This window comes from Portunus trituberculatus, chromosome 23 (genome assembly GCF_017591435.1).
Source record: "Portunus trituberculatus isolate SZX2019 chromosome 23, ASM1759143v1, whole genome shotgun sequence".
Taxonomy (NCBI): domain Eukaryota; kingdom Metazoa; phylum Arthropoda; class Malacostraca; order Decapoda; family Portunidae; genus Portunus; species Portunus trituberculatus.
Genome location: NC_059277.1, coordinates 9,859,770 through 9,887,269, shown reverse-complemented (window position 1 = coordinate 9,887,269; position 27,500 = coordinate 9,859,770). Strand labels below are relative to the sequence as shown.

Below are 27,500 nucleotides of genomic sequence, written 5' to 3'. Positions count from 1 at the left end.
CTGCTAATATACTTGGGCTATACTTACACGACAGCTTCTTGAAAAACACTCGTTCTATGATTGCTCTAATGGGGGTATGTGATCATTTGCAAAGACATTCCTCTACACTCCTATACGAAGACCCTTGTTATATATATATATATATATATATATATATATATATATATATATATATATATATATATATATATATATATATGCACCATACACATCTTGTCATCTACTTTAGGCTAACATTTTTAGCCGAGTTGAGTTTGAGGAGGGAATCAATCTGAGGTAGACTGAGTTTACCTGAGGTGGAAAGGAATGGTGTATGTAATAAATAGACTGACAGTAAAGGAAGCATTGGGTGATGGGAGGACAGCCAAACAACTTTAGTCTCGTTCCTCCATCTCTACCCCGCCCCTCCCCAACCCCATGCCGGGGTCTTGCCAGCTGGTGGGTACAGTGTCGGGAAGGAGTTCGTTCCTCGTCCCGTCCGCCGCTCAGTGACGCATAACTTTGGGTGTTTTTATCAGTGCGTTAAGCAAAGCGTTCCGTGTTTTAGACCTCGTCTCCGTTCAGCCTGGCACGAGCGGCAACAAGGTTTCCCCGTCGTGAAACCTGGCTGTTCAGGACACACACACACACACACACACACACACACACACACACACACACACACACACACACACCGTTTATGTAGAATAGAAACTAAAATAAAAATACGTAACCTTGTAGTTTGCACGGTATGCCCTTTCTTTATCATTTCCTTCCTTATCCCTTCCTTTATTACTTACCCTTTTCTACCTCTTCTCTCTTCCTCCTATCGTCTTTGCTTCCTTTTCCTTCCTTCTTTCCTTTCCTCCCTCCTTCCATCCTTTTTATTTCCCAATCTCCCTCTCATCCCACCATCCTTCCTCCTTTATCCACATATCCTTATTCACCATCCTTTATTTTCCCCATCTCCCTATTTGCCTTGTATACCTTTCCATTCCCTTAATGTTCCGCAGTTAATCACAAATACAGTGCACCCACAAACCTCACTCTAACCTAACCTCTTAACCTCCCACTTAAGAATTGTTACCTTAGCCCCACGTAACAGCCGCCTTCAGTCCCACCAACGCTTTCTCCCACAATTACAGTCGTCTCCGGAATCTCGCGGCTGCCTCGCGTTCAATTACTCACCAAACTTTTACCTGCGTGATGCCGACTTAAGGAAAATCGTATCCCTCGTATTGTCCTTGTTTTGTCGGATTTTTAACCCCAGACAGTAATAATGTAATGGCTTGTTCTGTTTTAGTGTTTGCATAGCCGTGGGTGTTTTGGAGGCGTGAGGTGGATTGATGGATGTAGGTTAAGATGATTGGGTTTTGTGGTTTGAAGTTGTAAGGTCAGTCGGAGATGTGGAGCTTTGGATGGTTGTAGGTTCATGTTTCCTTTTCTTGGTGTCTGAAACAGTGACTTTTTTGTTTTAAGAGGAAGGTTTCAAGACAATTTTCCCATTTTTGGGGCTAATACACTCGGATCTGCAAGGGAAATGGCAATTAAGTGGGCCTTTTTTCCGTTTTATGTTGACCCTGGCCAGCTTTACCGTCTTACACGAAAAACAAGGTAATTATTTGTGTGAGATTTGACACGTTGGAAGTTTGATTGTGCAATAATTGTGTGGCGTTCATTTTCTAATTCAAGGAGATCCGAAAATTTAGAAGATTGCAACGAATGTTTTTCGAAGCAGTGAAGTGTTTATTTAGCTTATGAACATTAATGCTTTCATAACTGTTCGTTGCGTTCCATAATTTTTATTTTCCCAGATGTGTAGTCACGACGTATTAGTTCGTTATCTTTGCATTTTCTATCATTTTCTATCTTGCAAGCTGTGGAAGTCCCGGAATCAGGATTCGGTGACGAGATTCATGGGCGTTCGAAGCATTAAGGTAATGAAAAACTAATACATTTCTTCTTCCCTGCAACTTCATCCATATTCTGTAACAGTTTCCCTTACCCACTCAAAAATATAAATTAGAATTGGGTATTACTGTAGCTTGTAAATAATATCCCTTAAACCCTTATTTTATTCTTACTACATTCCTTCACTCAAGATTGCATTTCATTCTTACCTTTCGCGTATTTTCAGTTTTTCATTCAGATTTCCCTTTGTCGCTTCAGATCCCGGTAAGTCCCTACAGATTTCCCTCAAGTCAATGCAGTGTTCCCTTCATTCACGTTATTTTCCTTGCTGTTCTCACCTCAACACCTGTTTCTCTCTCTCTCTCTCTCTCTCTCTCTCTCTCTCTCTCTCTCTCTCTCTCTCTCTCTCTCTCTCTCTCTCTCTCTCTCTCTCTCTCTCTCTCTCTCTCTCTCTCTCTCTCTCTCTTATTTTATTTTATTTATTTCCTTTTTAGTTTGTCCAGTTTAGTTTATCTATTTTTTATTTATTATTTTTTTATTTGTATTAGTTTTAAAAAAGGCAAGCCACAGACCGTCAACCATGTAATATTCTGATTCATAATATGTAATGACTATAAATAAAAGTTCAAGGATGCTCTCTCTCTCTCTCTCTCTCTCTCTCTCTCTCTCTCTCTCTCTCTCTCTCTCTCTCTCTCTCTCTCTCTCTCTCTCTCTCTCTCTCTCTCTCTCTCTCTCTCTCTCTCTCTCTCTGTTTTATTTTTTTTACACATACTTCCCTGAGGAACGCTAATTTTACTCCTTGTCTTCCTCTGCCTCGTTCCCTGATTCTCGTGGGTTAGGCTCCTCTTCCCCCCTGACGAGACAACACTAATGTTCCTCGTCTTCGTTACTCTTTCCAACTCTCCTTAACTCTCCCTGACTTCCAAGCATCGCCGTGTATTCATGCGTTTCTCTTTTTCCTGTTTCCTGATTGTGTTTTCTATGTTCTTGAGTAACTTCTTGTTCTCCACTGCACTGATGAGGCGTTTTGTTCTTTGCTTCACTAGGTACACATCGTCTGCATGACTTGTATAATGCATGATTTTCTTCTGCTGGTCGTGTTTGTTGGTTGAAATTTCTGCATTCCTATCCTAAGAAATTTTTCTCCTAACTTTTTGTAGTCCACTGATGAGAGGTTTTTGTTCTTTACTTCACTAGATGCACTTCGTCTGTATTACTTGTATAATGCATGATTTTTATTCTTCTGGTCGTGTTTTTTGGTTGAAATTTCTGCATTCCTATCCTGTTTTTTTTTTTTTCCTGTTTTCATTATTTCGCGTCTGCGTTCCTTTTTTCTTCATTATTTGTAACGTATGTAGTTTTTTTTTTTTTTTTTTTTTTTTCGATGTTTTGTAGGTTAAAAGTCTCTCCTGACCAGGCACTCCTTTCTCTACACTTCGCAGCTTGTTCATTCGTCTCCAAATCAGTCTTTTTTTTTTTTTTCCTCCTTCCTTTGCTATCTAAACGCTCTTTCATGCATCATATTGATATACCTCACTACATTACTCTTGCTCACATCATACTCTTAACTATTCATCCCTTCCTTCCTCTGTTTCATTCAGTATATAGTTGACTTTTCCTTCACTTCATCCAGGTTATCGGTGTTCAAGCTTCCCCTTCTATCCTGACAAAATGCTTCTTTACATCACCCCCTTGATAAACCTCCTTTGCATTACATTAAACTTCCTTGCTCTTTCTAATCCCTTTGTTGTATTTGAGTTAAGTCTTCTTTTTTTTCCAATCTGACAAGACTTTCCTTCCCTCTGTACATTGATACACCTTGTCTGCATTACATTAACTTCCCTTACTCTGACGTCTTTCGCTGTTTCCTCGTTCATTCCTTCCTGCACATGCTACATTTCACGGTAAATCTTTCTTCTCCAACCTGGCTAGACTTTCCTTCCCTCTCATGACACTGATGCATCTTGTCTGCATTACATTAACCTCCCTCTTCCTAACTAACGTCTTCCACTGTTTTCCTCTTTCATTCCTTCTTCACGTGTTGCATTTCTTTCAGTTGGTTTACTTCTCCAACCAAACAAGATACACCTTTCCCTCCACTCCTATGATAAGCCTTATTAAACTTCCTTGCTCTTTTTAGCCACTTCCACTGTTTCGTCTTTTCTTTCATGTTTCAGTTATGTTTCTTTTTTTCCGACAAGACACTTCTTCCCTCTTACGATAAAACGTATTAATTTCCTTAGTCGTCTTTCTAATCTCTTGCAGTGTTTCCTCCTTTAACTCCTCAGCCACGTGTTGTATTTCACTTTTACCATCTTTCTTTTTTTTTAATGACGGGACCCTTTCCTCTCATGACACTTGTACATCTTCTTAAACTTTTATTACTCTAGGGACCTTCTTTTCTCATCATGACACTTGTACGTCTTATTAAACCCCATTACTCTCTCATTCTAATCACCTACACTGTTTTCCTTCTCTCACTCATGTTGTTTTTCACGCTTAATCTATTTTTCTTTGCCTGACGAAACGCCCCTTCCCTCATGTCACTGATCTACACTTTGTTCTGCACCTCCCTCACTCACTCCTAAACCCTTGCAACTGTTTCTCAGTTTCATTCAGTCTTTTCTCTGTCTAGTCCCTTTTTTTAGATTTCTGACGAGACCCTCTCCTCTCCCCTTCCCTCAGCTACAAGATACACTCGTTTGAATTACCCACTCTCTCTCCTGCCTTTGCTAACCCTTTCCTTCTGTATCTCTTTCGCCCAGTGTTTAGTAGTAAAATTGATCGTTCGTGTCTAGTTTCCTTTTATAGTAACTTCACGCTCTAACTCGTTTTAATCTCCCACTATTTCCTTTTGTATTTCCTTTTTTTTTAAGTGAAGCTGTGTTTCTGTGTTCCTCCACTCTTCTCCCTTTCGGTATACACTTCCTTTCATTAGACTCCCTCACTCACTTTCACACGCCCTTACTTGTATTTATCTCAGGTTATTTTATTTATTTTTTTATTAAAGTTGTGTTCCTCTTTCCTTCTCCCGTTGAGGATATCACTCGCCTTCATTACTTTCTCACTCGCTTGCTCTTTTAATGTTAGGTTCACACGCAATTACTCCCTTTTAATCTCCAGGTATATTCTTTTTCTTTTTTGAGTAAAGCTGTTTGTGTTTCTTTCACCGTTCTCCCCTTCAGGATAACACTCGCCTTCATTACACTCCCTCACTCTCACTCACTCACTCGTTCCTGTCTTACCTCTCTCACTACTCTGTTTACATCAAACTTTTGGTCAAGTCTTTCTCCTCTCCGCTCCTCTCAACTTTGCCGCGGTTTGCATTATCCAACAAGGCACTGCACTCCGCGCCCTTAACTTGTGGGTCTTGCGACGCGGTCACCTCACTCTGGCTGGGGCGGCACCTTGGCTTTATACCTCCTCAATTTGATCATAACAGCTTACTCACATTTGGCTTTTTACTGGCAGGTGCGACTCTCTCTTCTTTCAGGTAGGTTAGGTGTTTTGACTTTTTTTTTTTTTTTTTTAGCACTTTTTTTTTTTTTCTGTAGGTTTCGATTTAGGTTTTCGTTTACTGTTTTTCTTGTGCAGGTTTTACATATTCAGATGCGATAATGGAGTACAATGTAAGTGTCAAATTTATTTTAGTACAGGTAGGTGCAGAGGTTGAGTGTAATGTAAATATTTCATCTTTAGACTAATTTGATTTTTTTTTGTGTAATGTAAATACTTCATATATTTTTCAAACTCTCGCTATCAGGTCAGGTATCCGAATCCGGTGTATTTCTCCATGTGCTGAGTGTGTAATGCCGGTTTCTTTCCTGCTGTCTGCAAATAGCTCCGCCCCTCCTGCTTGTGTAAAATGGTAGGATTTTAAAGCAAATACCGAGGCAAACGATGTGAGGCGAAGGTTAAGTAAATACAGAAGTCCGCTTAGAGCCACTCTGTTTTATTAACTCTTCACATTGTTATTCATTCTTATAAAGTTTATTCATTCCTAGGAGTCACTTACGAGATTTCCTTGCGTAGCTGTTCGTGTCTTTGCTAACACAGCATCCGCTCAAACACGCGTTCATAATACTCACTGAAGACATCTGAGAGGTTATTTACTCAACACTTTATTCACTCTTTTTAATTCTTTCAACATTCATGCACTTTTAAAATTCTCTGAAACATTTATCCAGAGTACAATACAAATTTATGCAAACGTACACTGCCTGTTTGTCCACTCACCATTCACGTTTTAATTCTCTTAACATTCATTCTCTTCATATTCGAAACATTTACTCTAAACATTCACTTGCTTTAATGCGCTTTCAAAACATTCACCAAATTACTCACTCTAATCCTGCTTACTCACTCCTTTTACAAATACGTAAACGAAAAACACTGACAGCACAAACTCAGTAGTACTAATATCACTCACGAGCTTAAATCCTCTTATGCTTAAAGTTCCCTCTAGACATCCACGACACAGATCCCTTAGTATACCCAACCTTAACAAGAGAAAATATATTAACTCGAACGAAGGAAGGCAAGGGCGAGTAACCGATACCTTGAAAGTGAAAGTGATTATTAAAGCGAACATTCCCCGGTACAAGACAGAATTATGTGTAGTTCCCTGTGTAAGTTGATAATCAGCTGAGGTACAAAGCTCCCCCTCCATCCGGGTATAAATCTTTTCCCGGCAAACCTCAGCAAGTACGCGAGTTCGTGGAATCTGCGAAGGGAGTCTGAATACTTGCCTTCCGAGTGCTGACATTTTCTTGATATCTTCTACTGGTGTTTTACTACTGTCTATTGTAGTTTTTTTTTTCTTCTTGTACTGCTTGCTCTATAAATCTTAGCTTTTATCATCTTGAATTCGTTGATAATCTTGCTCGCTTTATGATCATTTTGCTCGTTATATGACAATCTTGATAATCTTGCTCTTTTTTTTTTTTTCGCTCGTTATATGATAATCTTCCTTCTTTGTAAATATATCCTACTTCATAGAAATATTGCTGTTCCCTTTTAGATTCTTACTTCAGAAATATTATTTTTACTCTAGAAATTTAACCTAGAATCTTCCTACTACCATAAGGCTCGCACGATTCGAACTTACTAATTTCACACGTCAGTCTTACACATCCCAGCAAAGTCTTTAGGTACAATACTTCCATTACATCCCACAGCACAGTGTACAAGTGATGGCACGATCGCTCTTTAAAAAAAACATACTGATTAGCTCTGGAACACTCTAATTTAAATGCGTTTCCGAGAGCAAATCCCCATGGAACGAAATTTAAGTATTACACTCGCTTTAACGGTTACCGGGAGCAGAGATGGAGGCTTGGTCAACGCACTCACTACCAACACTAGTACACTTCACTCCTAAGTCCGTCTTTGTCTGTTCATGTGTATAGCGATCTGTATGTTTCTTCTTCTGTCTCTGCCTATGTATGTATCTGTCTCTACATAGATATCATACACACTAATTCTGTCTCTAACTGCCTGCCTGTCTGTCTGTTCATATGTGTAGCTGTGTTTCTTCTATGTGTCTGTCTATCTCTCTCTCTCTACATAGATATCATTCACACCTAATTCTGTCTCTGCCTGCCTGTCTGTCTGTTTGTTCATATGTGTAGCTGCATGTTTTCTCATATGTCTGAGTGTGTCTCTTTTCTGCCTCTACATATACGCACCTAAGTGTCTGTTTATCCACTTGTATATGTGTTTGTATTCATGTGTGTTCTATCTCTAAACTCCATTATCTCCACTTCCTCGTCTGTCCGTTTGTCTGTCTGTCTTTTATCTATGCATGTTCTATTATCTCCATCCCCACGTCAATCTCCACGTCTTTCATCTCCATTCGCTCTTCCACCTCCACCTCTATCATCTTCATTCGCTCCTCCACCTCCACTCCTATCATCTCCATTCGCTCCTCCACCTCCACTCCTCCACCTCCATCCCTATCATCTTCATTAGCTCCTCCACCTCTACTCCTGTCATCTCCATCCACTCCACCTCCACTCCTCAAACTCCACCCCTATCATCTCCACCACCACCTATCTCCATCCCCTCCTCCACCTCAACCATCACCACCACTTTGTTTATACCTGCCCCCTTACCACCTATCTCCATCCCCTCCTCCACCTCAACCATCACCACCACTTTGTTTATACCTGCCCCCTTACCGCCATCTCCTCCATTATCTTCCTCCACCACTACACATTTCACACCTGTACACACCGGGCATCGTCACGCCAGGTGCATGTTTGTTACCTGTAATGCTGGCAGCGTCACAAAGGCTGCACTGTACACGCTTCGTCCCCGCCTTTCTCCCGTCCCCGCCTCGGCCCCCGGAACACCCTCACTGCTACATGCTACTTTCCCCCGCCGGAGTATAGGTAAACGTATGTAGTGATATCTATCCCCTCCTTCCTTCCTCCTTGTACTAATTCCTGATTTTATTCTTTTTCTCTATTTGTATTCTTGCCTCCTTGCACTTCTCCCTTGCTCTTATTTATCTTATTTCTGTTCTTTGTCCTTCCATGCTTTTTATTCTACCTTATTTCTGTTCTTTGTCTTTCTAACTCTTCTCTCTCTTCCTCTTGGTTAAATTTCTCTCTCTCTCTCTCTCTCTCTCTCTCTCTCTCTCTCTCTCTCTCTCTCTCTCTCTCTCTCTCTTTTTTTTTTTTTTTTATTTAAACAAAACTTAATACAAAGGAACATGTACCCAAAGGCGCACTGTCGTGTGCTACCTATTCTAAGGGTACTACAATCTATTTCTCTACAATATTTACAAGACTTAAAAATAGATAATATACAAGATGGTCAGCATGTAAATGGAGCACTATTCGTTTCACTTCACTAGCACTATTCACGCACTGCACTACACTGAGTGTCACGTCACAAAGAGTGTCAGAGGAGTTGGCAGTGTCTGTCTCCACTTATGTGCCATCAGTTTGACACTGTGAGTGTTCATCTCCTGGACGTGAGGCACCGCGGCCGTGAACAAGTTCCACATCCTGGAGACGCGTCCTGCGAAGGTGCGTTGATGCTGACACCCGTGGGATCGCGGCACCTCTACGGCGTCACCACCATTGAGCACCGTTCTCGTGCTCCGTGCGGTGACTCTTAGAGGATGACGCAGCCCTGCCAGATGTGGCACTCTTTGCACCTGTGCCTTATGGAACACTACGATCGCCGCCACGTCTCTGCGGTGTTCCAGTGAATCAAGGGGACGCTCAGGCTCTGGGTGAGGTGGTAGTGCAGCATCTACTAGCCGTATGGCGCGGCGTTGGATGCTGTCCAGTCTCCTTCTGTGTGTGGCGGCACAGGACATCCAGGAGAGAGCTGCGTATTCAAGGTGGGGCCGCACCTGTGCCTTGTACAGCAGCAGTCTCCCTTCCTGTCGAGGAAACTGGCGATCCTTCTGAGAGCGGAGATCCTGTGAGAGGCTTTCTTGGCAATGGTTTTGACATGCCTGTCAAACCTCAGCCCTCGATCCACCTCCACTCCAAGTATCTTGACGTCATCTTGGAGTGGGAGAGCAGCAGCGCCAAAGACAACTTTCCTGCCATTGCTGCCATGGCGGCTGGGGACCGAGAGACAACCATTGCTTGTGTCTTCTCCGGCGCGAATGTCACTTGCCAGCGAGCACCCCACTCCTTTATCACTCGTAGCTGCTGATTGATGGCCTCAGCAGCCCGCCCACTGTCCTGGCGTGGATAGGTATAGGAGAGGGTGCAGTCATCAGCATAGGCCATGACTCCTGGCAGTAGCTGGAGAAGATCATCCACGTAGATATTCCACAGGAGTGGGCCAAGAATTGAACCCTGTGGCACTGATGCCTCCACAGGCAGGGACTCAGATGTTTGCCCGTTGACAACCACCTTGAGGCTTCTGTCCTGCAGGTAATTTCCCAAGAGTCGTAGCAAGCCACCCTGGATGCCTTTAGCACGAAGCTTTTCTAGTAATCCGTTGTGCCATACTTTATCAAAAGCTCCTGCTATGTCCAAAGCAACCACTATAGTGTCCTTGCCGTCGTCGAGGGCGTCCTGCCAATGCCTGGTGAGAAGCATCATTAGGTCGGAGGTTGACCTTCCAGGTCTGAACCCAAACTGTTGGTCTGAGAGGAGGGCATTGTCCTTGAGATGGCTACACACCACCTCTGCCACGACCCTCTCAAACACTTTACCCACCACTGACAACAGGGATATGGGTCTGTAGTTTTTTGGGTCCGTCCTGGAGCTTTTTGTGTGCAGGAACTACTCGAGCCTCCTTCCACACTGAAGGCCAGACGTTTTCCCGTACACAAGTTGTGAAACTTGGGTGAGAGGGGCAGCCAGTTCCTGGGAGCATCGCTTCAGCAGGTGCGGGCTGATGTCATCAGGGCCGGTGGCTTTCTGTGTGTCCAGCCCCGCAATAATCGCTTCACCTGCTGATGCGTCACCTCCACCATGGTGACAGTCTTCTCACATTGCTGGACCAGCTGAGGCGGTGGCTGCTGTGGATTCCCGACCTTCATTTTTCCAGCAAACAAGGAAGCCAGCAACTGTGCCCTCTCCTTACTGCTGGTGGCGACAGTACCGTCCTGCTTGCTGAGGGAGGGATGGATTCTTGGTGGCCAGTTCCTTGTTTGTCCTTAACAAGAGACCACCAAGTTTTGTTTCCTACGCCAGTGCCACACAGTTTCCGGCGCAGGCTTTCCTCCCACTTTTTTAAGGCCCACTTGCTGGTTACCACCATCCTCCTGCATGCAGCCCTGTGCAGGTCCTTGTTGCGCCGAGTCGGGTTCCTCTTGTAGCGGAGCCAGGCAGCATACTTTGCCTCGGCAGCAACACGGCAACGGTAGCCAAACCATGGCTGATCCGTCGATCTGGTGGTGTATTCCCTGTGTGGGACGTGGCGTCTCTGGAGGGCGAGAAGGTGAGAGGTGAGTGCAAGTGCTTCACTCTCTGCTCCTCCCTGTAGCAGAGTGGCCCATGGGGTGTGGGTCAGGTCGCGGCGCAGGGAAGCCCAGTCTGCTTTGTTCCACAGCCAGATGGTGCGGGTGGTGGCCTCGTCCTGAGCCACGCCCACTTCCAGCTGTGTCAGTACAGCGTGATGGTCAGAGCTGCCCACGAGCCCCAGCTGATGACACTGAAGCTTGTCTTCCTGGTAGTCTGAGATGACAGGGTCTAATGTCCCTCCTCGTTCATGTGTGGGGAAGGTGACATGATCTGTCAGACCCTGCACCTCCAGGAGATTCTCGTAGGCGTCTCTTTCCAGGTGGTGATTGAGATCCCCCACAATCTCTCTCTCTCTCTCTCTCTCTCTCTCTCTCTCTCTCTCTCTCTCTCTCTCTCTCTCTCTCTCTCTCTCTCTCTCTCTCTCTCTCTCTCTCTCTCTCTCTCTCTCTCTCTCTCTCTCTCTCTCTCTCTCTCTCTCTCTCTCTCTCTCTCTCTCTCTCTCTCTCTCTCTCTCTCTCTCTCTCTCTCTCTCTCTCTCTCTCTCTTTCTCTCCCTTCCCAAGTACATAGCTTATCCCTCCCTGCCTCTCCCTCCCGCTCTGGTTCCTTCCGCACCGCCTGCCAAGTCTGTGTCACCTTTCCCTGCCGGCACATATAATAGGAAGAAACTGTTGCACGCGCGGCCTCATTAATGCGACCCAGCCAACTAAATGTAGAGCAAGTTTAGTGTATTTGAGGACGAGGCAACGGAGCGAGACTGCCTCACTACTGCCTTGGTCTTCCCCACTGCCTCCCTTCTCCCTTCCGCTCCTCTGTACTCCTCGACCTCATCCCTCCGCCAGACGAGGCTATGGGAGCAGTAATGGGCGGCGCTAGCGAGTGGATTGGTTGCAAATGGGTCGAGTGAGGCGATGGGGAGGACTGGGAAGGGACGTGACAGTCGACTAGGCGCTTTTATCTATCACTCCTATTCTGAAACACTTCCTAGCTACGTCTCTTCTACTTTCTAAAGGCTGTAGTTGAAGTTTTTAAGGGATTTTGATAGTTTTAATGACCGATTATCATGATTTTTGTATTTTTAGGAGGAAGTAGTCTTGGTTTAATCATCGTGGGACTTTTTAGTGAAACGTGTACATGCATGACTCCTCTTCTTCCTTCCTCCACTTAAGTCACCAGCGTTTAGTTCTTGACAGCTGGCGTTTCTAGTCTTCCTGTTTTGCCTTTTCTCGCTTCGTCGGGTCTCTCTGTTAAGTATACTCATTGTTTCCCTACTTAGAAATGCGCCCCCATTTCCATCTCTCTCTCTCTCTCTCTCTCTCTCTCTCTCTCTCTCTCTCTCTCTGGTGGAATCGAGGACGTGAATCTCTTTTGCATGAGATTCGAAGCAGTGCAGCGGTGTCTAAATCTTGTATGTTCGCTGTTTTACTAATCGATGACTCGCGCTCGTCTCTCGCTCGTTTGCTGCGCTATGCTGGCCTGTTTTCGCTACGTGTCTGTCCCTCATGTTCCTTCTCTCTTTGTTTTCTAGTTTCTAAGCTGCCAGTGTTTCTTGTTCATTATTAATTAGGCTGTTAGTTTTGTCTCATCTCCCAGTTAACGTTCTTTTGCATTTGGTCATTTTCTTTATTTAGTTTCTAAACTCATTTTTTCTTGCATCCATCTTTTTTATTCTTTATTCAACCTCTTCCTTAGAAAAGGTCATGCCATCGTCCCTTTTCATTATTGGTCTTCTTTTATGTAGTCTTCCTTCTCTGCATTCAACTTTTTCATTATTTCCTTCTCTATCCTCTTCTCTTCATTCATCCTCTTCCTTCGAAAAAATAAGGAGTGCCAAGTCATAGGGACGAACCCACCAGTTTATTGACTCGCAGCGCCATCTATTTAATGTAAACTGAGACTACGGCTTGATATTCAAACTCACCCACTGTGAAGTGAAGCCTCGGGGAATGGAGTGAATATAATTGAAGGTTGTGTATGTGAGGAGGAGGAGGATGAGGAGGATTTAGAGAGATTGAATTTTGGGATTTCTACAGGTGTGGATCTCTTACAGTACCCGAGTCTTGGAGCAGAGCCAAGCAAGAGATGGAGACACACAGAAGAGATGAGGTGGAGAGCCACGTGAAGGTGATAAAAATTATGATGTCGAACAGATAAGAGCTGGTGAGAACCGTGCAGAAAAGATGAGCAGCAGAAGAGGTGAAGAGAGATGAGAAAACTAGGAAGAGGTGAAGAGCCACGCAGAGCAGAAGAGATACCTGTCGCAGTAAAATCTGACGCCCTGACGAGGCTACTTTGAAGGATTGAATCGGAATATTACAAGTGAATTCTACTGTCGCTGCATTCCTCCCCCTCTGAATCAGACAAGGTTGGTGGTGCGCACGCCATAATTTGTTTTTTTCAGTCAGGATCAAAGGAGTAAATTATGTTAGCAGACTTTGTCGGTCCACACGAAGGTGTTTTTGATAAGGCTACACACAGACCTGGAGTTTGTTTACATTTGTATTCTTCTCTCAAGTTAAGTTGCACTCGTGTAACCAGTAACTTAGCAACAACAAAAATTTAAGTTGATTCAATATTAGCTAACGTGGATGGAATATTAGCAAGTGATGTTTATCAACAGAAAGTAATAAGAAAAAGCTTGGAGGTTCTAGTAACACTTGGTAACTTTTACTCCTTTCAAAGAGAAAAGAGGAGCAACGGCAAGAGGAAAAGACGCACCTGGAGAAGAGAACAGCAAAAAGACGTGCCGAGGAGCAAGACACAACAACAGGGGACAGACTGGAGGCGACAGGCGGCAGTTCCACGGGGATCAGGTCACACACTACGGCTGGTACACAGAGCTAGTTTCCTTAACAGCTTCGTGTCTCTAATCTAACTGTCTGTGCCTCCTGGAGTAAATGAGGGAGGAGAGGGACGTCGTGTGAATCCCTCTCCTCCCTCGCGTATGGGCAAAGGGTGCTTAAATAAAATATTCAGACTGATTTCCATATGTAGCTAGCAGGGAAGTTCTGTACCGTATCTGAAGGGGACTTTTTCCTTGGCATGGAGAGTGAAGTAGGTCTTTGCTTTTTTTCTTTTTTACTACCACTTTTTTCCCCTCCCTATTCTTTTCATCATCCATTCTCTCCAACCTAATCATCTTACTAATCTCACTTTTATTATTAGTCTTTCCGTAAAGGTTCTTCATCCCATACCTCTCAAAGCTTCTACTGCTACGTGTACCTTGGTGAGTTCTGTGCCATTCTAGCTAGCTATTGTATTTCTGCCTGTCTTGAACATTTCATTCTCCACACGGAAACCATTTTGTTCTAACCCCTAACTATCTGCTCAATCCATTCACACAATCCCATTTAACGTTGCACTAAAACACTATACCTACTGTGTTAATGCAAGCGGCTTTTGGTTCAACTCCTTACTCTTGTCACCATACATATTCTTCCACATTCTTGGCGCTCTCTCCTCCTCTCGCACCCGGTTGAATATCACAACCTCTCTGTCAGTTCATCTGCATTCTTCCTTCTATAACTTCACCATTCACTTTCAGACTCTACACCAACATTTCCTGACATTTACACCTCTCATGAACTTGTACCTTTCACACCTCACTTTTAGCCTTCATTATCCTTCGTCTTGCAAGTTTCTGTCGTTTCACATACACTGCCCTGCGTTCTGGTACTCATTCTCTTTCGCTCCTTCCTTGCCTCTTTTATTTCATCATCCCACGGTTTTCATATTCTTTCTTCCGCCTAATCTCACAAATTATCTGATTTTCAGCAGCACATCATACACACTTACATCCCAGCTTCTCTCACTCAACAAGATCTACTTGAAAGTTCTTCTACCCTACATGTGCCTCCACTTTCTTTCCTACATCAGGGTTCTGACTCAATATCACAATCATCCTCATCTATCCACATGTGACAATTTCATGCCAGTCTTATTCTCACCAACATCTAGTCCTGCGTTTCCTAACCTGGGGTGCTGGGAAGTGATGTCCACACTTCACTACCTTTCTTATATAATAACAAGATCATATTAGTTCGGAGTGCTATCTATGGCCAGTAAAGGTTGGGCCAGTCACTCATTCCTCCTCAGTTAAGGTGACATTAAATTCTCCAATCCCACTTCATCCATAAACTCCAAATATTTCACTATTTTCACACGCATCAATCTCCTCTACTTTGTTTTGTCCTCTTCCTTTCTTATAAAGAGAGTAAGGCGGCTGTGTTTCACATCCCTTTCCAATCCTACACTCGGACATCTCTCAAGTGAGTCTCGGTAAGCCCGATTACGTCAAACTAACATTGTAACAGTTTCTTGCATCCATACAACCAATCTTCACATAATTATTCACTTACATGATTCCCTCCCTCTCTTCCGTGTCTGCCATCATCTGCTGGTCCTCCCTTTCAGGCTGCCTCCACACGGCACACCTGCTTTGCCTCAGCCAGTCGCCCTCCTCCTCAGCACGCCAATCCATCTTTATCATCTTCAGGAGCTCCTTGCAGATCCTCCGGTTTCTGACCCTCGCTGCTCCTTCTCGTGGGCGTTGCAGGATCCCCACACTCATATAGTCTTGCCTTCAGCTATCTTGGCTGTTTCTATCACTTCCTTTATTACTGTTAAAGAATTCTTTGTGTCGTTTCCCTCCAGGTTGTTACTTCCTCCATGAATAGCCAGAAAGCTTCTTTCTTCAATTTTTCACCTCTTCCAGAACCTTCTTAACGTCTTGAATCTTGTCAGTAGTGCACCCCTATTTCCCTCCTCAAAGTCTGTGGGACTCGCGGTTGCATGTGTCTCTATCCTATTATAAATTGGCCTCTGGGTCCGAGGAAACGAACAATTACTACTATTTATTATTACTATTGAAAAGGACTATGTAGTGGCTCAGATTCAACAGCTTCTTCAATGGACCAGCGCATCCTGCCTGCCTAGGGATGCCCCTCCCTAGCTCACTCACTATTGAAGATGAAGAAAACAGTACAGTTTATTTCAGTACTAAATGAAACACACTCCTAGGACTCTCCGGAAATTTTGTAGTAGTGTGGCAATCTAATCATTAAATAAATAAAGAGCTACATTCCCCTAAATCTTATTTTTTATTACACTCCGTTACAAAACCTCCGGAAACTTCAAGTAAATATTTTTGACTTAGTACTGTAGGCCCCCGTGGTACAGTGGAACCATGCGCGCTTTGGGGTCCGAATCCTGTCCACGGTCCGAGTGTAGGTTGGGCTTCCTCACTCTGGGCAACGGTTTCCTAGCGGGTGGGCTTTGAGATAGGAGGTACCCCAAAAATTACCCCTTTAGCCCATAAATTCCCGTGAAAAGCCCACATGGTGGTATAAATAAAAAAAAAAAACAGCTCACAGGTTCGAATCTTGGCCACGATCCAAGGTTACAAAGGGGCATCCACTCGGGGTAACGGTTCTCAAATTCCTAAACCAAAGTCGTCCTGATTCCTCTAAGGAGGCACCGTCCTAGCCCTAATATAATAGGGAAACCAGACTTTTTTGTAAAAAAAAAATACAGGCAGGATGTGCTGGTCCACTCAGGAACCTGTTGCAATCCTTAAATAAATTTTCATTAAGTTTCCATTACAAAATCTCCAGAGACTCTTCTGAGAAACAAGGAAACGCTCACAAAAAGTTTCCTTTAAGTTAGCCTGTGTGTAAGAATGAGAATGCTGACAGCCGTAAACTATATATAACAAGGTTGGCTGAGTGACCCTACTCTCATCACCAAGATCATACACAGACTGCAAAGACTTCCACTACGTTTCCCAAGTTTCTATAGTACAGTTGGTTGCTCGGGATTTCTATAGTCACAGTGACTGATAAGACTTTTGCAATATTTACAGGAGAAACACTCTTGAAAATGTAGCTAATCATTTCTATTGCTTTAGAAAAGCGTTTTTAATACGAGGCACACAGGAACGCAGTTTGTCAAAGACGGACTCAAATAACATGTTTTTCTTAAATATTTCACATAAAGCACAACTGATGAGGTAATTAGTGGCGGCAGATTCATGGCCAGAGAGTCAATCACTACTGCTCATGTGAATCTTATTGAATCTTCTTATGGACCGGAGATGAAGTTTCCGGCACAACTGATCAGGCAGAAAGCGACGAGGGGGAAGGAAGAGCGAGGACCGACTTGTCGAAACTTGCTCTAAATTCATTCCCGCAACTTAACGGGGGGAAGGGGAAGTAAACTACACGGGGCCTAAAAGTTAACGAGAACAAAAATTGAGTGCCGAATCAGTAGTTTTATGTTCAGCAGCATGAAGTTAACAAGGCTTTAGTAATTAGAGGTAGTTAGTAGCAGTATGAAGGTAATTAATTCATGTAACAGTTGCTGTAGTACCTACAAAGTAGAAGGTCTGTGCAGTAGTTAGTACTATGAAAAGAGTGAACAGTCAGTCCAAGTAAGTAGTAGTAGTCAACAGCAAGTAGAATACAAAACTATAGTGAGTAGTAGTAGTAGTAAACAATACTGGTAAGAAAACCAGCAAAAAGAACTCAAATTATAGAAGCACAGTATTCCTTAAAATGATCAGACCTGGAAAGGTGGTGGCGGTGGCGTGGAGTGACGCAGTGGCTTGGCGTGACGAGACGTGGCGTCATATTGAAACATGGCGAGCGATAAAAGACAGAACGAGAAATAGCAACCAACTCTCAAGGTTCTAAAATAATAACAAATTAATCTTTTTTAGCAAACGACTATCTTCAGAACAGTATGGCAAGACTATATGCAGATAAAAATGGAGAAACCACTACTATTACTAGTACTACTACATACAAGAACCAGAAACAGTACGTGGCAGTCAGTACAAGGCATCCGAGGTACTGCGTACAAGAGACAGCAAAAGGAGACGACTTGGCCAGCTTCCCCTTAACCTGGCGGCCTGGAAAAGGTGCCAGGGGGTCGTGGGGGGGCGGAAGGAAGACAGGTGTTGTCGCCGTGGGGCCGAGATGCTCCTATTCAGGTCTCGAAGCGCCGAAATAGCCTGAAAAAAAATTGTTCGAACCATTACGAATTGGGAGAAATACGAGAGAAATTATGCAACGTTGATATTTTCCCCCTCTTAACTTTAGGAGTGAAAGTAAAATTGTGGGAGTGAAAACATGTTGAATTGTGTGATGATATTGAGTGTGTGAAAAGATGTCAAAAGATTACGAACTGGAAGATGTGCGAGAAATTGAAGCATTCTATTGATTTTTCAGGGGAGAAAGGAAAGATATCGAAGGGAAGATTTGTCCAAAATACGTTGAAATGCCAGTAATGTTTGAAAACATGTCAAACTGATACGAACGAGGAAGACCACCAGAAATAATATAATGCTTTTGCTTTTTAGGTCAAGGAAAGATAACCCGAATGTAGACACGAGACACGAGATAGGTGCAAAAAGAGGTGAAATTCGAGCTGCATTGTTTTCAGTGTCTAACAGATACGAATGTGTGGAATATCAGAAATTATGTAACGTTATTGACTTTTAGCTGAAAGGGAGATATGCGAATACTAATGTAAAAATTCAAGTCACACTGTTGATATGCGAATATATATATACTAATGTAAAATTCAAGTTACATTGTTAATTTGAAAAGAGACTCGAACAGTCACAAACGAGAAGTAACATCAGAAATTATGTAACATTGTTGACTTTTGGCTGAAAGGAAGGTATGCGAGTAAATTTAGAGCAGAAATGTTGAAATTCGACACTGAAAAAATGTCGAACAGTCACGAACAAGGCGGAATATCTGAAATTATGTAACAGCCATTGATTTTTGGTAAAGGGAAGACCTGGAGAGTAAATATAGTGAAGAAATGTTGAAATTCGAGCAACATTGTTTTGAAGAGTATCGAACTGGGAGCAAACGGGGAGCGATGTCAGAAATAATGTAACGCTATTGATTTTTTATGTGAAGGAAAGATATATATAAGGGTAAATTTGGAGTAGAAATGTCGAAATTCGAGTAGCATTGTTTTAAACAAAAGTGTCTAGCTGTTACGAACGGAGAGGAATATGAGAAATTATGTAATGCTACTGATTTTTTGTGCAAGTGGGTTATGAACGTCCAGCTTTAATACAGAATACTTGGTGCTACTTTGGTATGTGGTCTACGCGTCATAAAGCTCCTTTGGTATGCGGTCCACGCTTCATCTTGTGATCTGCCACTAGAAGAAAATATACAGTACTTTTTTTTCTTTTGATTCTCAAGAGATAAGGGAAACACTTATCTTCCTTTCGAGAGACTGTCTGGTTAGAGAATCTGAAACATGAGTGGGATGTCTGCTCGAGTGTCAAAGCTCCTGTCCCGTCTCTGCAAGGTGCTGTGTACACAGTACACGTAGTACAGCACACTTCACTCCGGCATAGACAATGACTTGATAGCGATCTGTGCTCCCTTCCGTGAATTTATCTAATGCTTATTGGCATCTGGGTATTCAAAGAACCCTTCAGATGTTAGCTCAAGGGTCTTACAACGAGGTCACAGTAGTGTGTAAGCTTTCTTTATGGCTTTTTTTTTATTTTTATTTTTATTTATTTATTTTTTTTTTTTTTTTTTTTCGTTCAAAATCTCATACCATTCGGTGCATGAATTGACAGGTAGAGGTACCGAAGCAATATGTGATTGGATTTTTGTTTCTATCTAGTCACATATAAACATGCGCGCATTCATGGCAGGAAACATGCAAGGTAAGTATTCTCTAATATCATTGTCAGTCCACTCTTACACACTTTCAAACCAAAGCCATTTTTTACTTGTAATCGATGATTTTAGATTCGCATTCAAAATTTAAAAAGAGGAGTTTCGGCCAAAATTGGTTGAGGGTCGTGACGGCCCTGGACGCCGCACCGGGGGGGGAGAAGGTGGCTGTCGGGTCTGGCCTAGGGCCTTAGGCAGGGAACTGGCAGTAGGTCCTTTTTTTCTTGACGGCCTCAAGCTTCACTAATCATCTACTTGCAGCGCTTCACATTAGGCAAGGGGTTACCATGAGCAGGGGATCAATGCCCCCTTATCTTCACTAGATAAGGGGAGTTCTAAAGGACTCCTTCCATACATTATGATGGAGGATGTGTACGGGTCCCTGGCTTGTGATGGCACACCATGCACCAGACACTGGCAGGATGAGAGGTGTCCTTTAGGGGGTGAGAGGGCTCACTTCATGACAGTAACTGGGGCGTGGTGTGTGGCACGCTGTGTGCCATGCACCCGACACTGGCAGAACAAAGAGGGTCCTTTAGGGGTGAGAGGGCTCACTTCATGACAGTAACTGAGGCGTGGTGTGTGGCACGCTGTGTGCCATGCAACGGACACTGGCAGAACGAAGAGGGTCCTTCAGGGGTGAGAGGGCTCACTTCATGACAGTGGCTGGGGCGTGGTGTGTGGCGGGTCATTGCTCATGGTGAGCCGTGTGAAGCGCAGCAAGGTTGCATTGTCACTGCCCTCACCACACCCACGGGACTGCTGGGGTGGACCCTTGGAGAGGAAGGGTTCGTCCCGGTGCCTGTGCAAATAAGTACACCAAAATGGAGTATAGATATCACTACGCCCGCCACGTTATCGTGGAATCGCATCGTTATTGTAGAAAGTGAAATCACACTGTTATAGTGGAAACTCGCATTGTTGTCGTAGAAAATTACACTATGATCGTGGAATTGCATCGTAATCATCGTTATTTCTTTTTTATTTATTTAAATTGTTTTTCATGATTTCGGTTTACTTAGTACATAACTCCTAAGATATTATGTTCAACAGTACAAGTCCTCTTATGATAAAAAGTCCAGCAAAGCTCGATACTTTTTCTAATACCTACTGTGTAATTCTGGAGATGAAGTTACAATTTCTATAATTTCTCCATTTGATTTGAAAGGCACACCGCGAACCTTTCCATTGGCGCTGTTATATAGTTGTAATAGTATTCGTAATACAAGTACTGCCTCTGCTTATATAAGTACGTTTCACTGCCTCTTTTTTAACTATTGATGTCTTTATTATTATTTATAACTTTTACCAATTCTTTTATAAATGTGTATATTGTATATATATATATATATATATATATATATATATATATATATATATATATATATATATATATATATATATATATATATATTCTTATATATATATATATATTATATATATATATATATATATATATATATATATATATATATATATATATATATATATATATATATATATATATATATATATATATATATATATATATATATATATATATATATATATATATATATATATATATATATATATATATATATATATATATATATATATATATATATATATATATATATATATATATATATATATATATATATATATATATATATATATATATATATATATATATATATATATATATATATATATATATATATATATATATATATATATATATATATATATATATATATATATATATATATATATATATATATATATATATATATATATATATATATATATATATATATATATATATATATATATATATATATATATATATATATATATATATATATATATATATATATATATATATATATATATATATATATATATATATATATATATATATATATATATATATATATATATATATATATATATATATATATATATATATATATATATATATATATATATATATATATATATATATATATATATATATATATATATATATATATATATATATATATATATATATATATATATATATATATATATATATATATATATATATATATATATATATATATATATATATATATATATATATATATATATATATATATATATATATATATATATATATATATATATATATATATATATATATATATATATATATATATATATATATATATATATATATATATATATATATATATATATATATATATATATATATATATATATATATATATATATATATATATATATATATATATATATATATATATATATATATATATATATATATATATATATATATATATATATATATATATATATATATATATATATATATATATATATATATATATATATATATATATATATATATATATATATATATATATATATATATATATATATATATATATATATATATATATATATATATATATATATATATATATATATATATATATATATATATATATATATATATATATATATATTATATATATATATATATATATATATATATATATATATATATATATGTATATATATATATATATATATATATATATATATATATATATATATTATATATATATATATATATATATATATATATATATATATATATATATATATATATATATATATATATATATATATATATATATATATATATATATATATATATATATATATATATATATATATATATATATATATATATACAGTAGTGTGTAAGCTTTCTTTATGGCTTTTTTTTATTTTTTTTTTTTTTATTTATTTTTTTATTTTTTTTTTTTTCGTTCAAAATCTCATACCATTCGGTGCATGAATTGACAGGTAGAGGTACCGAAGCAATATGTGATTGGATTTTTGTTTCTATCTAGTCACATATAAACATGCGCGCATTCATGGCAGGAAACATGCAAGGTAAGTATTCTCTAATATCATTGTCAGTCCACTCTTACACACTTTCAAACCAAAGCCATTTTTTACTTGTAATCGATGATTTTAGATTCGCATTCAAAATTTAAAAAGAGGAGTTTCGGCCAAAATTGGTTGAGGGTCGTGACGGCCCTGGACGCCGCACCGGGGGGGGAGAAGGTGGCTGTCGGGTCTGGCCTAGGGCCTTAGGCAGGGAACTGGCAGTAGGTCCTTTTTTTCTTGACGGCCTCAAGCTTCACTAATCATCTACTTGCAGCGCTTCACATTAGGCAAGGGGTTACCATGAGCAGGGGATCAATGCCCCCTTATCTTCACTAGATAAGGGGAGTTCTAAAGGACTCCTTCCATACATTATGATGGAGGATGTGTACGGGTCCCTGGCTTGTGATGGCACACCATGCACCAGACACTGGCAGGATGAGAGGTGTCCTTTAGGGGGTGAGAGGGCTCACTTCATGACAGTAACTGGGGCGTGGTGTGTGGCACGCTGTGTGCCATGCACCCGACACTGGCAGAACAAAGAGGGTCCTTTAGGGGTGAGAGGGCTCACTTCATGACAGTAACTGAGGCGTGGTGTGTGGCACGCTGTGCCATGCAACGGACACTGGCAGAACGAAGAGGGTCCTTCAGGGGTGAGAGGGCTCACTTCATGACAGTGGCTGGGGCGTGGTGTGTGGCGGGTCATTGCTCATGGTGAGCCGTGTGAAGCGCAGCAAGGTTGCATTGTCACTGCCCTCACCACACCCACGGGACTGCTGGGGTGGACCCTTGGAGAGGAAGGGTTCGTCCCGGTGCCTGTGCAAATAAGTACACCAAAATGGAGTATAGATATCACTACGCCCGCCACGTTATCGTGGAATCGCATCGTTATTGTAGAAAGTGAAATCACACTGTTATCGTGGAAACTCGCATTGTTGTCGTAGAAAATTACACTATGATCGTGGAATTGCATCGTAATCATCGTTATTTCTTTTTTATTTATTTAAATTGTTTTTCATGATTTCGGTTTACTTAGTACATAACTCCTAAGATATTATGTTCAGCAGTACAAGTCCTCTTATGATAAAAAGTCCAGCAAAGCTCGATACTTTTTCTAATACATACTGTGTAATTCTGGAGATGAAGTTACAATTTCTATAATTTCCCCATTTGATTTGAAAGGCACACCGCGAACCTTTCCATTGGCGCTGTTATATAGTTGTAATAGTATTCGTAATACAAGTACTGCCTCTGCTTATATAAGTACGTTTCACTGCCTCTTTTTTAACTATTGATGTCTTTATTATTATTTATAACTTTTACCAATTCTTTTATAAATGTGTATATTGTATATATATATATATAAGTACGTTTCACTGCCTCTTTTTTAACTATTGATGTCTTTATTATTATTTATAACTTTTTACCAATTCTTTTATAAATGTATATATATATATATATATATATATATATATATATATATATATATATATATATATATATATATATATATATATATATATATATATATATATATATATATATATATATATATATATATATATATATATATATATATATATATATATATATATATATATATATATATAAAATATTCTATTTAGGCTATAATGAATAAATGAAACGAAGATCGTATACCAAAGTAGAATTTGACTCGAGTAGATCACGTTGGCTAATTAGATCACATACCAAAGTGGTATCGAATACTTGAAATTCGTGTTTATTTACTCCAGGACACCTCGAGTACTTTTCAATTACCCGATAAAAGGTTGAAATTACTACGAATTTCAAGAAAAATCATTGAGAATTAAAAAGAAAGAAAATGGAATAGAGAAAAGAGCAAAACTTGTTAACTGCGTTATGTCATCAGTTTTTGAGTTTTTGAAAAAAATTTAAACTTATTGACACTTGCATTTTTACTAATAGTGCGAATAATGTAGCAGGAAAGGAAATGATGCATGTGAAGAACACTTAAATCTACTGAACTGCAAAACACGTGATATAATTCAAGAAAACAGTACAGGACAAATACATTAAGAAAAGAGTGAGACTTCTATACAGAGAACACTACAAATAACATCCAGTTAAAAAAAAAAAAAAAGCCATAAAATAATCAAAGAACGCAACAGAAGAAAAATCAAGAAGGAAAAATCTATAAAAATAAGACAAGAAACTCATATTTTTGTCTTTTTTTCCCACTTTTAATTTATATAGAGTACAGGGCGAGTAATATTGACTTTTACGAGTGGCGCGGAGGAAGAGGAAGGTTTTAACGGTGCGGTTGTGTCAATACCGCAATTTAAGAGACCCAGCTGACATATGTGGTTAATACTGCGTCCACTCTCTTCTTTTTTCTGGATAACTGATTCCTCCACCGACAGAGAAAACGCGGAAATATACCAGCCGCCAGATTTACGATGAGAGGTGGCGGCAAATCAATGAACGAGCAATATTGAACTGGCGGTGGTTTGGTATACACACACACACACACACACGCACTCGCGCGCGCACACGCACACGCCCACATACACGCACACGCACACACACAAACGCACACACACAAACGCACACGCACGCACAAACGCGCGCGCGCGCACACACACACGTGGAAAGCGGCGAGGCCAATGGGCAAGCCTCTTAATGTGTGGCCCCTGTTCACCTAGCAGTAAATAGGTACGGGATGTAACTCGAGGGGTTGTGGCTTCGCTTTCTCGGTGTGTGGAGTGTGTTGTGGTCTCAGTCCTACCCGAAGATCGGTCTATGAGGTCTTGAGCTCGCTCCGTAATGGGGAAGACTGGCTGGGTGACCAGTACACGACCGTGGTGAATTAAACACACACACACACACACACACACACACACACACACACACACACACACACACACACACACATCCTCCTCTTTTCCTCCTCCTCCTCCTCCTCCTCCTCCTCCTCCTCCTCCTCCTCCTCCTCCTCCTCCTCCTCCTCGTCCTCGTCCTCGTCCTTTCCTGTGAAAATTCCATGTCAGTTTTTCCATACTGCATGGTACTTTTCCAAGCTATTTTCCATGCCAGCGAAAGCTGGAGGGAGTGGTGGGTGGGGAGGAGCCTTCTCCTGTACTGTCTTCTCTCTTATCTGTAGCCAGTTAGTAGTTACCAAACAACCTCGAAAGGACCAACAGGTCTGTTGCTGTTTGGGCTCTTCCTTCCTCTTCCTCTTCCTCCTCTTCCTCTTATCCTCCTCCTCCTCCTCCTCCTCCTCCTCCTCCTCCTCCTCCTCCTCCTCCTCCTCCTCCTCCTTTTCCTCCTTTTCATCACTCAGGCTTGTAGTGAGATGGATACTTCCCCCAAGTCCTTGTTTCCTTACAACTTTGCGACTTTTTAACCCTTATCCCTCTCCTGCATCATCCTTTTCCTCCTCTTTTTCCCCTCAGATCATCTCCTCTCTCTCCTCTTTCCTCCCTCCTCTTACCCAAACTTTCCTCTTATCTCATCCTCCTCTTATTTTCCTTAATCCCCTTACCCTGCTTTTGTTTTTTCTTCTTGTTCTTTTCATTTCCCCTTCATCCTCGCCTTTTATTTTCTTACTGTTACTTACTCCTATTATCTTTCTATTCTATCGCTTTTTATCATTTCCTATCATGTCTCTTCTTTTCCTGTATTTTCTTTCTCATCTTACTTTCACTCCTTTTTTACTTCCACCTTCAGTTTTCTTTCTATCCTCTTCTTTTCCTATTAGTGTAATATATCTTCTATTTCCTTCCTTCCTTTCATTATCTCTTGTATCTTCTTACGTTCATTCCATTTTCCTTATTCCGTCTTCCTATCTTGCTTTTTTTCTCTCGTTTTCTTTTGTTTTTTTCCTCCTGTCTTTTCCTTCAATATTCCTTTTCTATCCTTTTTGTTGTCACTTTTCCATTTCATTCCTTCCTCTTTATTCCATCTATTATCTCTTTCTCCTCCGCCTTTCTCCCGTTTGTATCTTCCTATTAATCTCATTCTCTTATCGTTGCATTCCTATTTCCCTACCTATTCTTCTATTACTATTCTTCCTCCCTCTTTATTTCACTTCTCTCTTCTCTTAACCTCATTCTCCACTACTGTCTTCTCTTTCCTTCCTTTCCTTTCCTCTTACTTTCATTCCTTCTCCTTTATTCTATCTCTCCTTTCACTTCACTTCTTTTCCTTTCCTCCTCTCTACTTTCATTCCTCCTTCTTTATTCCATCTCTCCTTTTAATCTCATTCTATTGTCCTCTCCTCTTCCCTTCCCTACCTTGCCCTCTCCTCTCTTATTTTCACTCCTGCCTCTTTATTCCACCTCTCTCCTCTCCATCTCATCCTGTCCTCTTCCCTGCCCTGCATTGCCCTTCCCTGCCCTCTTGTCTCTGTGGCATTACGAGCAGACTCATTAAATATTCAAGCAGTGAGAAGGATATTGACGGAAAGCAAGACAATGGATGCAAATACTGACGCAGGGGAGGCAGAGCAGACCCGAGTCCCCACCTTGGCAATGAACTGGAGGACTGATTAAGCAGAGGTCATCTCCTAAAAGCACCTGCAATCACGCTCGCCTAAGTATCCAAGTATTAATTAAAAGCCAAATTATCCTTTTTCATTAGTTTCCTTTTTTTTTTTCTCCCGTTTGCATTTGTTCCCGCCAGAATGATTTGTTTATTCTTAATTAGTGTTTGTTTTATCCTTTCTTAATCGCCTGTACTTGTGTTCCAGCCAGAAATGCTCCGTTTGTTCTTACTCATTACGAATTTAACGATGTGTTTCTGCGTGTTCAATGAGGTTCTATTAGTTTGCTGTTGTTGCAGATATGTTAATGTAGTGAACAAGATTTCAAGATTATTAATACAACTTGCAAAGGTAGGAAGTTTGCGAAGACTGATTGTCTGTACCACTAAGATGCAAGTCCTGGGTAAAATAAGGTAAGGTAGACTGAGATAAAGTAAAGTAAGGTAAGGGACGTAAAGTGAGGTAAGGAAAGTAAAGTAAAGGGAAAGCAAGATAA

The 27,500-nt window shown here is 40.5% G+C and overlaps 2 long non-coding RNA genes across 4 annotated transcripts in view; one reads left to right on the top strand and one right to left on the bottom strand.

Annotated features, from left to right (window-relative positions):
- The window catches only part of LOC123507853, a 16,788-nt gene extending 754 nt beyond the window's left edge, over positions 1-16,034 (top strand). Inside the window, exons 2-4 of the long non-coding RNA XR_006675805.1 lie at positions 12,879-13,193; positions 13,511-13,658; positions 15,242-16,034. This is a non-coding gene — a long non-coding RNA (uncharacterized LOC123507853). The remainder of the gene's footprint in view (positions 1-12,878; positions 13,194-13,510; positions 13,659-15,241) is intronic.
- A 1,499-nt stretch (positions 16,035-17,533) lies between these two features.
- LOC123507854 overlaps positions 17,534-27,500 on the bottom strand; it is a 29,559-nt gene continuing 19,592 nt past the window's right edge. For all 3 annotated transcript variants that reach the window (XR_006675807.1, XR_006675808.1, XR_006675806.1), the window contains one exon: positions 17,534-17,837. This is a non-coding gene — a long non-coding RNA (uncharacterized LOC123507854). The remainder of the gene's footprint in view (positions 17,838-27,500) is intronic.